Here is a 13,647-nt window from a genome sequence, read left to right as displayed (position 1 = left end):
GCCTCGAGTGTCACACAGCTCTCATTTCCACACTAGAGAGGAGTGTTGATGCGGAATAGAAAGCTGTGTGATACACCGAGGCAGTGTTGGTATTCCCGCAAACGTGAATAGTGAGCGCGCCGATCGAGTGTGGAGTGGTGGAGACTGAGCCAGCCGATGCGCAACAAGCCTCTCGGATTGGCAGCTGACAGGCTGTGAATTCACCACCTGTCAGCTGCTCTCCTGCAACAGCCGGGTGCTAGTTAGTGCTCAGTACCAGCATTAGACAAGTGGCCCCCCCCCCCCAATCTGATCGATGCCAGGGCCTGCAGCCCAGCGAGCTGGCAAGGGGACAATGATTCTATTGATTTCACTTTAACAGAAACCTAAACTGATGAAGAAAAAAACGAGATTAACTTACTTGGGGCTTCAACCAGCCCCCTGCAGTCGCCATGTGCCCGCCCCGATACTTAACGGTCCCTTGCCACGGCTGGGTTTGGATCTTGCCAATCTATGGCCACTCATCCTTGTACGTGCTCTTGTTGCCGGGAGCGTCCTGTGCAGGCGCAATAGAGATTTTCTCGTAGTGTGCCTGCACAGAATGCTGACGGGGGTGCCGAGGATGCGCATTGGCCAGGGCTGCGCAGGTGCAGTGGCCATCGAATGGCTCAGTTGGCAGAGTCAAAACAGGGCCACGGAGGAGGACCAGAGAATCCTTGAGTACCGGCGAGGGCACAGGGTGACTGCAGGGGGCTGATAGAAGCCCCAGGTAAGTTTAACTTTCTTTTTTCCTGCATCAGCAACACTTTAAAGGAATCATCAGCCAAATATTTAAAAATGAGGTTTACTCACCTGGGGCTTTCTCCAGCCCCTTGCAGCCGACTGTCCCACGCCGACCACTCTGCCGACGTCCCGGGCTCCTCGCACAGTGCAAGAGCTGACCGCGGGGCCGGCCTTACTGCGCCTGCGTGAACCGCCGCTTGCAATCAAGCCCACGTGGCCCGCAGCACACTGCGCATAACTACTGCACCTGCCCAGTGCGCCGCGGACCATGTGGCCATGATTGACAGCGGCGCTTCGCACAGAAAGGCAGACCGCGGGCCTCTGCACCGTGCGGGGAACCCAGGTTGGCGGCAGAGAGCGTAACGCACAACGTGGGACAGTCAGCTGCAAGGGGCTGGAGAAAGCCCCAGGTAAGTAAACCTATTTTTTTACATTTTGGCTGACAACTCCTTTGTGTGCTATTTTCACAATTTATGGTGAAATGTTGGAGCATAGACACAGCATACACAGCAATGCAGCATACACTCCCTCACATTTCCCAGTTGCACGTCACCTCCATCCTCCAGGTAGCAATAATAATAAAGGCAGTGCAGAGAGTCTAGTGTTGGTGACAGGTTGGGCCTTGGGCTTCATTTCCCTACCAGCATGACACAGCAATAGCAGAGGTCACGTGGCACTGCAGGTGCCATCCTCAGCGGTACACGAGTGGCCCGCGTGCGTCACAATAGCTGCCATGACGTCATACACCGCCTTGCGCAGACAGAGCGGAGACAGCGACGGAGACAGACGTGTACCTCTCTCTCTGCATCTCCGATTGCCATTAGCCAGGAACTCTCTCAGGCCCGACATACACCGGCAAGAAGCAGAATACATAGAGCGGCTGTCCTGATAGTAAAGACCCGGGGCTCCCCCTAGCGGCTGGTAGTAGAAATGACACCATATAAGGTAAAATAGATGTAGAGTTCTGATGCTCGTCCTGGGCTGATAAATGATGTAGACTGTAAAGAAAAACACACAAACCAGAATTGCCCAATCAGCGTCTTTTCTAGGGCAGATTTTTCCTCCTGAATTGCTGCTTAGGGCACTTTAATGTTACCCTCGAAGAGGGCACATACCGTGAAAAGCCCCACCTCTAACATTCATTAACCTCCCCAGCCCCCAGGTCATATGCTTGTGCGCGGAGCGGGCTGAGAGCCTGGAGAGGAGAATGAAGTGAGCCCTTTTGCTGTGATGGGAGTGTGATGTGAGCAAGACCACCAGAGCCCCCAGTCTCAGCATACACCGCACATCAGCATACACAGCGCACGCTCCCTCACATTTCCCAGTTGCACGTCACCTCCAGGTAGCTGTGTCTGCAGCAATAATAAGGGCAGTGCAGAGTCTAGTGGTGGTGACAGGCTGGGACTAGGGCTTCATTTCCCTACCAGCATGACACAGCAATAGCAGAGGTCACGTGGCACTGCAGGTGCCATCCTCAGCGGTACACGAGAGGTCCGCGTGCGTCACAATAGCTGCTATGACGTCATAATGGCATATACCGTCCTCGCAGAGAGAGCAGCGGCGGAGACAGACGTGTGGCCTCTCTCTGTATCCCCGACAGCCAGGAGCTCTCAGGCCCGACATGCCTCGGCAGAAGCTCCAGGAACAAGCCAAGCACTACAGAGAGCGGCAGTCCTGATAGTAGAGACCTGGAGCTCCACCTACCGGCCGGTAGTAGAAGTGACACTGTAAGGGAAAATAGATGCGATGTATAGAGATTTATGAGGCAGGGGTCACACTTGGCTTTCATGCGCGTTTTCTGCAAAGAAAAACTGATTTCAACTGAGAACTCCTTAATCAATGGGCTAAGTGATGTAGATTTTGCACGCAGAAAAAAAACTGACATCTTGTGCAATTTGTCAGTTTTCTATATAAATTACAATAGCTGCTGTAAGGCAGGGGTCACACTTGTCTTTCAGTTTTCTGAAAAGTGAAGAAAACTGAAAGACAAGTGTGACCCCTGCCTGAGAGTCGGAATTCGTAGAGTTCTGAATGATGTTTATCCTTGGCTGATAAATGATGTACTGCCGTGAAGGCCACTTAATAGCAAATATACATTAACCAATCCGCGTGTTTTCTAAGGCAGATCTTTGCCCTGAATTGCTGCTTAGGGCACTAGAATGTTCCCTTCCAAAAGGGTGCACGGGATACCGCAAAAGCCCCGCCCCTATGTGCGCTAAGCCCCACCTCTAACATTTGTTAAGCTCCGCCCCACAGTCATAAGCTTGTGAGACTGGAGAGGACAATTAACCCTTTCTCTGTGATGGAGTGTGATGTGCGCAATGCCAGAGCCCACAGCCCAGCAAAGGAAGTGACAGCTCAGCAGTACACCACACATCAGCGTACACAGCGCAGCTCACACGGCGCACACTCCCTCACATTTCTCAGTTGAAGGTCACCTCCATCCTCCAGGTAGCTGTGTCTCCAGCACAGGGGCGTAGCTTGGGGGGGGGGTCGGGGTAGGACAAGTGCCCCCGGGCGCTGGGTCCCCAAGGGCGCCCAGCTGCAGTGTCTTTTTTTTTTTAAACAGAATTTCCTCACCGCCAGTGGCGCCGGGGTGTCACCGCTAGTAGGAATTACAATGTGAATGTAGTATAGATGCCATAGAATTAGATTTCTGAGACCAGAAATTAGTTTATGGAGTTTTGACGCTCATTCTGGGCTGATATTACTTAAAAAAAACGGATGTAAATTCCCTTTGGTAGCAATAATACGTGATCAGAGACTTTTCCAGGGCCAGACATTGGCCAAAATGTTCCCTTCCTGCCGCTGCAAAGCCCCGCCTCCAAATCAAAAAGCATTCCCATCCCATTTGGCCATGATAAACCCCACCCCATCTGTGTTAAGCCCCGCCTTCACAGTCCTTTGCATATGTGCAGCAGGCTGCGTACCTGGAGAAGTGAGTTAAAGAGAACCTTAAAGGGGAACTAAAGTAAGAAGAATATGGATACTGTCATGTTTATTTCCTTTTAAACAATACACATTGCCTGGCAGCCCTGCTGATCCATTTGGCTGCTGAAGTGTCTGAATCACACCAGAAACAAGCATGCAGCTAAACTTGTCAGATCTGACAATACTGTCAGAAACACTAGATCTGCTGCATGCTTTTTCAGGATCTATGGCTAAAAGTATTAGAGGCAGAGGATCAGCGAGAAGCCTGGCAATGTGCATTGATAAAAAGGAAATAAATATGTCAGCCTCCATATCCCTCTTGCTTTAGTTGCCCTTTACCTCAAATGAAGGAGAAAAAAAAAGAAGGATTTTCAGTAACCTGGGACTATTACCAGCCCACTGCAGTCACCTGAGCCACTGCGCCTGCACGGCCCTAGACACGCATTCTCGCTCACGTCGCCGACCCTGATTTCTCTTATTTCGCATGCGCAGGACAGCGATGTGAGCGAGAGCGTAGATGCGCGCAGCCAGGGCCGCGCAGGTGCACGAAACTTAGCTGCTTCAGGGGACTGGAGCATTGCTCCAGCATGTTGAGGGCACAGGCTGGCTGCAGGGAGCTGGTAAAAGCCTCAGGTAAGTGAAAATATTTTGAGATAAGGTTCCCTTCAAAGTGGAACTGAAAGCTGAAAAAAAAAAAGTTTCACTTTAATAGCTTGGGCGCGTTTGGGATATTTTAAGCGCCGGTGATTTTCAAAATCGCCCTAAAAGCTTTTGTGCAATGATTCCCTATGAGAGTGTTCACATATGAGCGGTTCGATTCCAATCTGCTCACCAAAGCGCTGCCTGTACCATTTTTGGGGTGACTTGCCTCAATGGAAGGTATAGGGAATCGCAAAGCGCTTTTAAGAATAAATACATTCTATTTATTATTTTCCAAATCAAAGAGTTAATTTCCTGACTTGAGTCAGAAAGTGAAAATACAAATCGCTCTGCAAAAGCGCTTAGAAAAGCACTGTGAAAAAAAAAAAAATAACGCGCAGGTAAGAACTAAAATACAAATCACTCACAAAATCGCAAAACGCTGGCGACAGCATTCTGCATGTGCAGTACATAGTTTTTCATATTGCACATATGCAGAGCGCTCTCGTCCATGGGAGAACGATTAGGAGGCCCGCGGACCAGGGCAGCGCATTAGAACGAAAGGAGGGCGCTGCGGGGGACCGGAGCATCGGTCTGTCCCCTGCAGGAAACTGGTACAAGCCCCAGGTAACTTAAAGGACAACTGTAGTGAGAGGTAAGTGGATACTGCCATATTTATTTCCTTTTACACAATGCACATTGTCTGGCAGCCCTGCTAATCTATATGGCTGCAGTAGTGTCTGAATCTGCATCAGAAACAAGCATTCAGCTAATGCAGCTGTCAGATCTGACTAGTATGTCAGAAACACCTGATCTACTGCATGCTTGTTCAGGGTCTATGGCTAAAGGGATTAGAGGCAGAGGATCAGCAGGATAACCAGGCAACTGGTATTGCAATGCTTATAAGGAAATAAATATGCAGCCTCCATACACCTCTCACCAGGCATGGAGCTCACAAGTCCCTAAGGACTCTAATTTGTGATTTAAATGAGGCTTAATTACCTCAGCTGTGCGGCTGGGAGAGAGGGGGTTAGTTACCCATAAGTTCGTCGGCTTTCCTGCGTTCCAAATGTCTTGCATACATCCTATTGGTCACAATGCAAGACTCGCTACCGCACACTTCCTCCTTCCGGCTTGAAGTCTAGAAACTGCCCTGACCCTTTCTCCCTATCTACCCCCAGAATCCTCATTAGCCTTACGCTCTCCCTTGAGCCCCGTTCACACTGGGGATAGCAAAACGCCGGCTTTTGCGATTATCGTACATTTAATGCTGTACATTTTTTGAATTGTGATACACGTTTTAAATACATTGCAATCATGATAGCTCTAAAATCTCAAAAAGATGCATGTGTCGCGTTTGCGTTTACCGCAAATCTTTGGCAATCGCCACAGTGAGAGCTCTACCATATAGTTTGCATTACACTAGCGATTTAAAAAGCAATTTGGGCCCTTACAGGCTGTTAATGAGCACCTGTCTCTCCCCATCCATCCTCAGTAGCCTTACCCTTTTTTCTTCAGATCACATTGGAGGAATGTCATGTTTAGTCAATGACGGACAAAGTCAACAGTGGCCCCTGTGCAGAATAAATGTAGGGGGCCCCATGTGAGTGGGCGTGGTCATAACAGATCATGGGTCGATTCAAATAGTGTCAATAACATAAAAGTTTGTGAACCTAAGTTACACTCTGTAAGCACTGTATTAAAGGGTCACTTAAGTCACACACAAAAAAAAAAAGTTTTACTCACCTGGGGCTTCCATCAGCCCCCTGCAGCTGTCTGGTGTCCTCGCAGCCTCGCTCCGATCCTCCTTTTCCCGCCGGCGGCTATTTCCGGTTTCGGCGACCGGCGCTGACAGGCTGGGAACGCGAGTGATTCTTTGCGTTCCTGTCCACAATAGCACCCTCTATACTGCTATTGCGGCAAGGAAGGCCGCAATAGCAGTATAGAGGGTGCTATTGTAGCCAGGAATCATAGCACTTCTACTCCATTAACCTTTTTTAAACCTCGAGAAAGAGTGAAAAGAAACCTTGAGAAAGAGTACCATAGTGTAAAACTGTGTAAATTTAAACCAATAACATAATATTACAATCATAAGTGCCCCCCCCCCCCCCATCCGATCTGAGCGATGCCAGAGCTTGCAGCCAAGCGAGCTGGCAAGGGGACAATGATTCCACTTTAACAGAAACATAAACGGATGAAGAAAAAAAATGAGTTGGGCACCTTTCATGTGAAAAGCGCCTGTGATCGCGGGCAAACCTTCGCTTATCACGCGAAGTAATGCTGTTCACACACGGCAGCTCGCGTAATAACTGCTGTGATAGCAGTTTTTACACTTTAGTGAATGGAGCCCATAGTGTGAAAAAGGTCCGAGTCTCCTTAGGCTACATACACAGTGGGGTGTTGCACTGCAGAAAGTCGCACTGCAATGATAACCCTGTGCGTGATATTCACTGTGCGACCAGACCGGTATAACCATGTGTTTCCTAACATATTGAATGCAGTGCGTTACTGCAAAAAGTATGCACTAACAGTGAGAGTGAGGACTCTTGCATACTGCATGCGATTCGATTTATGATTTTGATGCGATTTTACATGGGACTCCGATTTGCTAATTTGCTAATTTGAATTGGTACTGCATGCTGCTTTTTTTTCTGTGTTTTTCTTCTTGTGTTGATAGCATCCAGGGAAATTCTGAATCGGATTTGTGATTTGCAGTGTTCAAGAGGCCTGATAGGGAACCTTAACTGTAAAAAATAAAGAGTTTCAGTTACCTGGGGCTTCTTCCATCCCCCTGCAGCCTTCCTGTGCCCGCGCGGTCCTCCACAATCCCCCATTCTCCCGCCAACAGCTAGTTTCATTTTCACCGACTCAGAGTTGGCGGACCACTGCGCCTGCGCATCCCTGGCATTGTGTATCCCTGCTCCCATTGCTGCCATTTTTTAACAGTTTTAGTACCTTCAGCAAAACACCCCAAACCTACTTTCCCGTTAAAGTCTCTGGTGGCTTGACACCCACCACTTCCTAGTTACCTCCTCCTCACAATGTACATGTACTTCCACTGTGCCTGGCCCCAGTGACAAGTGCCACCGTAATGTCATGTCCCCTCTGTACAAAATAACAAGCGGCTCTAAAATGTCCCACCTATGACAAGTACATCCAAAATGTTACCAACAAGTGCAACTCTAACATTTGAATTATAACAAACCACCATAGTATCATCCTTTCAACAAGCAGGCACAGCTATAGTTTCGAAATGCTTACACAGAGAATTGAATGTGTGCATTAAACACCAAGTGAACACCTGACATATCTGGCTTTGCAAATTTGGCCTTATTGGCTATTCATGAGGCAATGCTCATGCAAATATGCATTTGCTTTCGCATGCCAAATTATGCAGGGTCAAAAACCAATACTGCAAAGCGGTTGCCCTGCGGGAATTAGTTCATGCTACATTGGCACTATCTAGGAGCGCCACGGGGAGGCTTCCCAATGTTTAATGCACACATTCAATTCTCTGTAAGCACAGCTATAGTTTCCCCTCTACAACAAGAACTGCCATTATGCCCCTAAAGACCATGTGCCCATATGCCTCCAATGTCAAGTCCACAATGCACAGTCTGTAACAAGTGACCTCCTTTACATTACTCTTACAACTACTTCCTGCATTATGTTGCTTCATATAATATGTGTAACCATTTAATTTCCCTGTGAGTGACCTTTTTTTTCTTCCCTAAACAAAGTGCACCCATTTTGTGTCTGACATAAGCACGGGCATACAGGGAGGGTGGACTGGATAGAGCATGTGCCCCATCTTTGTCTTCTGTTCCACTAGATCCTGTTAGAGCCATGAATGGGAAGAGTAGCCCAGCTGAGGGAAGCCCATCTTACGGCAGGAACTGTAGGAATTAGAACCCCTTACAACACACATTAGCATGTGTAGTTTGAGAACCATGGGGTCAGTTTAGGTGTCCTTTAACCACTTGATGACCGCAGTGTTAAACCCCCAGGCTCATTTTTGCAGCACTGGGCTGTGCAGGCTTTTCAGCCTCCTGCACAGCCCAGCTAAGTATGGCGATCGGACTCACCACCTATTTTTGTCCCTAAGGGGACATGCTGCCGGAGGGGTCCGATCACCGCTGTCACTTTTTTTTTCCCCATTAGCCTCATAGAGGCTCTCATTGCCGCCAACGCCCCCTCCCTCTCCTTCCTCCCTCCCCTCCGCCTGAAGAATTGAACAGGACGGCGATCCGTCCCGTTCTCCGCCTCTCATAGGCATCAGCCTATGAGAGGACGGCGATCCCCGGCAAATCAGAGGCTGGGGATCGCAGCGCTGTACGCATGTAAACAAAGGGGATTTCTTTCCCCTTTTGTTTACAATCAGCCTGCTAGCCGCGATCGGCTCCGTCCTGTGAACGGGCAGGGAACGATCGCGCATGTGTGCGGCCGTTCCCTGGGAAACTGCAGCCCCAGAACTTGACGCCAATTGGCGTTAGACGGTCCTTGGGCTGCTGCCGCGGTCACGCCCATTGGCGTGAGGCGGTCTTAAAGTAGTTAAGCATTCAGGTGTCTTTTTAATATCCAGGTGCCCAGGGGCATTCGTGCGCCAGTGTTTGGGAGAGTTCTGTGCATGTCCAGTTCGTAAAGACATGTAACTGCACATGTGCAGAAGGCTCCCTGCCATGGACGCGGAATCAAGGGGAGTGGTATACAAGTCACCTCTCCAGGATCCGGCCACACACAACCCTTCTGCATCCTTTCTTCCTAAGTGCTCTGCCTCTATGGTGTGAGCGACATCTGTCACAGATGGCAGTCACACTATAAACAGAGCGTCCAGGAGGGAAAGATGAGGAGGGGTAGCTTGTGCCTTCTGTATCCTGGAGAGGCGAGTTGTAAACCCCTCCTCTGCAAATTTTGCATGGATGATGGGGGTACCTGTACTGTGTGTGTTGTGGTGGTGGGGGTGTCACTGGGGGGTGGGTTGTCTGGCTATATATACTGGGAGGTTCTCTCTGGGCACCTTTACTAGGAGGGAGCTCTCTGACCACCTATATTGGGGGGGGCACGCTCTGACTACCTATACTGGAGGGACATTCTTGTTACCTATACTGGGAAACACTTTCTGTCTACCTATACTGGGAGGGTGGGGGGGCGCTCTCTGATTATCTATACTGGGAAGGTACTATAATCATATGATTTTACAGTATACAGTTTTACAGTATGCTTTTAGAAGTTCTTGCTGTGGTGTGATATAACCCAGGAGGGGTTGCAAATATTTACAACATGATAGCACTTTTAAACAATCCAGGTCAAATTTACTAGTTTAGTTATCTTCATTTGCATTTTTTTCTTTGCCTTGAAAAACAGAGGTAAAGGCTACTTTTACACTGCCTTGTTGTATTGGACAATATCATTGCAAATGTGATTATAATATTGTAGTGGGGCACTCATATACGTTATTCACTATAGAAAAATGTAAGCTTCCTTTGCCTGTAAACAAAAAAAAATATGAAAGTTTCTTAACCAAAAACTTTGCTCCACGCTGACCTTCACCCGCGGCTAGGCCCCGGCAACTAATTGAGACCCCGGCTTCTGCTGAATAGTAGGCCGCAACTACCTGCAGCTCTCACAGTACTTGTGCTGGGCGGGGAAGTCACCCAGAGAGCCTCTGCACATACATCCAGGTACCCCAGAAAATGGGCATCAAATTGTGAGTACAACAAATCTTGGTTTCCCGTTTTCTTTCCTTTTCCAACACCATGTTAACTGTTACTAGAAAAAAGATTTATATGCATGTGTTTCACCCGCAAAATTTATCTTGATATGATGTGCGGCCTATGGGTAAAAAAGGTTGGGCACCACTAGTTTATCCTATCTGGCGCCTCTGTATCCTTCATAAGTATCTACCATGTTTCCTCGAAAATAAGGCAGTGTCATTTACAAATGTTTGCCACAAAAGATGTGCCAAGCTTGTTTTCAGGGGTTGTCTTAACCTATACAATAAAACCTAACTGTCCCTTAGGAGCTGGGAAAAAAGGGCGCATGCCGCTAGTGGACAAAAAGGGCGCCGCCATTCACTCCCATAATAAATAGCGTTTAATGGGCGCCGAGTAGGAAAAAAGGGCGCCGGAGCTAAATAAAGTTTATAAACGGCGCCAGGAGCTAAATAAAGTTTACAAACGGCGCCCGGCGATGTTTAATGATTTATAACTGAACTTGTGGTGATTTACGTTTATAAAATGCACCCGTGCCGAATAACGTTTATGAAAATACTAAACATATTTATCTTATTTAAATAATTAAAACATTATTTAAAGTTTTATCCCTTACTGTTTGTAAAACATTATTATTCACAAAATAAAGCGATCAGTACGTAACGTAAATTGCAAAATATTTTTTGAATCCACAATTAGTAAAACATTATTATCCACATAATAAAGGGGGGTCTTAGGTTTAGGCACCAACAGGGGGGTCTTAGGTTTAGGCACCAATAGGGGGGTCTAGGGGTTAGGGGTAGGTACAGGGAGGGGTACTTAGGCAACAACAGGGGGGTCTTAGGTTTAGGCACCAACAGGGGGGTCTTAGGTTTAGGCACCAACAGGGGGGTCTTAGGTTTAGGCACCAACAGGGGGGTCTTAGGTTTAGGCACCAAGAGGGGGGTCTAGGGGTTAGGGGTAGGTACAGGGAGGGTTACTTAGGCACCAACAGGGGGGGGGTCTTAGGTTTAGGCACCAACAGGGGGGTCTTAGGTTTAGGCACCAACAGGGGGGTCTTAGGTTTAGGCACCAACAGGGGGGTCTTAGGTTTAGGCACCAACAGGGGGGTCTTAGGTTTAGGCACCAACAGGGGGGTCTTAGGTTTAGGCACCAACAGGGGGGTCTTAGGTTTAGGCACCAACAGGGGAGTCTAGGGGTTAGGGATAGGTACAGGTAGGGTTCTGTGTAAGAGTAGGCTTAGGTATAGTTTTATTAAAATTTTAGTAATAATTACTAATGTATTACAACACTTATTACGAACGTAGTTATATTTATATCATCTTTATAAACAATATTTTCAGATTTTATTATAAGAACAAACCATAAATGACGGTTATTCACAATAATATACAATTATAACAATTAAACATATATTATTGGTTTTTTTATAAACGTAATTATAAGTTTAACTTTTGAAACAGGGAAGATTAACGTTTTCACAATTTCCGATTTCATAAACATTATTTAATGATTTATAATTTTGTTAAACATTATTTGTAAACGAAATATAGCACACTATATTTATAAACCCTATTAATGATTAATTATTATTTAGAGTTTACACCCCGCGCCCTTTTTGTCCAGGCGCCCTTTTTGTACGTACGCCCCTGCGTCATCCTCTTTCCCTGTCTGTGTGCCCGTGGTTTTTTGTACTGCGCATGTGCGAAGTACAGACAACCGTTGACACAGGAGGACGGGCCAGGGTGCCGGGCAGACCCGTGAGAGCGACGGGCTGGTGCGAGTGCGCACTGACTGGCGGCGGCTGAAAAGACCTAGAGCCCATTTTTAAACGGGCTTAGGTCAACTAGTATTTCTATAAACACACAAGTTTCTGTGCTGCATGTCCGCTTGCCTTCCCCATTGTGCCATCTATTCCTCTGCTGGATTCACCTCTTGTGTTCTCCTGTGTCCCTCTTGTACCTTTAGTATCCTCCTGGTGTACCCCTTTGTATCTGTGTCCCCCTCTGTTCCCCCATGTCCTCCTAATGTCCCCCAATATCCCCCTGCATCCTTTCCCCCAACTTCATGCTGCTTTGTCCACAAGCTTCAGCCTATGGGGAAGAAGTAAGGCAACTTGTGTTTCTGAGCTCCAGTTACAACACAAGTTGCCACTGCCATACTTTTTCCCCTCACTGCAGGGCTTATTTTTGGGGTAGGGCTTATATTTTGAGCATGCTCAAAATTCTTGCTAGGGCTTACTTTCGGGGGACGTCTTAATTTCAAGGAAAGAGAGCATTATCCACCTGGTGGATGGGTGTGACCACCCTTTTTTCCCTAACTACGTAGAGCGACTTTTTAGCCTGTGTGGGGACAGGTCTAATTTCCCCCCATGTGCAAATAGTGGTTGCCTGCCTTCGGCAACCCACACTTGAGAGTAGAACGCTTATTTTTGAAAATCTCCAATTGTCATCACCAATAATACACTATTGGGGCGGTCAACTGTTTTTCTTTTTGTTTTACAAAAGATAAAATAGAACTGTAGTGAAAATAACAATTAATAAAACTGCTTATTTTTACAATATTCATTTATAAATGATTATAGTCAGTGTTTGTCCATTGTAAAATCTTCCTCTCCCTGATTTACATTATGAAATTTATCACAGGTGGTAACATCTTTAGTTCTGCCAGGTGATCTGTGTGGAATGTTCGTTACCGAGAGTCCTATGCACAGAGGGAGATATTGCCTGCTAGGCGGTTGGAAAAAGCTATTATTTGCCACAATGCAACGAGGTTCACAGACAGCAAATTGTCAGGACTGTGGTTGTGACCTCACACTGTGGGAGGGGTTTCGCCACAACATCAGCTACACAAAGCCCACCGATGATCTATTCGAGAAAAGGTAAAGATTTCTCTTGCGAAAGGGGGCATCACCTACTGATTGGGATGAAGTTCAATCTTTGGTTTAAGTTCCTCTTTAAATTGGTAAATGTTATGTGAAGTTATAGGTACTCGGCATTAGCCACACCTGTGTTTTACACGCATGAATCAATCACAAAAATGTACTAACATACGTCCCAAACCAGTAGAGTTATAGATTCTTAAAGCCATTTTTTGCCATAAAACCCCCTCCCCCAACCCCCATGGGAACATGCTTACACAAATAGTGTGTTAGTGTGCTATAAAGTGCATACTAATTGTTTCCTGTGTGAGTCATAAGTTATACATACTCTCACCAGACTGTGCATCCCATACATGTGGCATGTCATTGTCTACATCCAGGTTATGGATATGCCAAGTTGAACATACATTTTGACTTCCAATATATGATAAGCCCTGCATGTAGCTGCCCATGTATACACAATTATTGGTGAGAAAGCAGTTGATGTTAATGTCTATATGTAGCCACAGGGGCCTGTGTGTTGAGTCTGAAGATCAGAGTTTGGGCCAGTTTCCACAGGGATAGTGATGCGAATGCGGCTCCCTAGCCGCATTGCATCACTTCCGCTGGCGCCTGCGTGACTACCGCACTTCCGGAAGATGTGGAAGTGAATTGAGGAGATGGGACGCTGCTGCAGGCAGATGTGCGAGAATCTGCAGCATGCAGCCGATTCTCTGATCGCTT

General features: G+C 47.2%; 1 long non-coding RNA gene across 1 annotated transcript in view; it reads right to left on the bottom strand.

The window, feature by feature from the left end:
- Nucleotides 1-13,647, bottom strand: part of LOC137563971 (uncharacterized) — a 57,115-nt gene that overhangs the window by 27,917 nt on the left and 15,551 nt on the right. The gene's annotated exons all lie outside the window — the stretch shown is intronic.

Source organism: Hyperolius riggenbachi, chromosome 3, assembly GCF_040937935.1.
Source record: "Hyperolius riggenbachi isolate aHypRig1 chromosome 3, aHypRig1.pri, whole genome shotgun sequence".
Taxonomy (NCBI): Eukaryota; Metazoa; Chordata; class Amphibia; order Anura; family Hyperoliidae; genus Hyperolius; species Hyperolius riggenbachi.
Note: the sequence above shows the minus strand (reverse complement) of the source record. Positions and strands in the feature narration are given on the sequence as shown.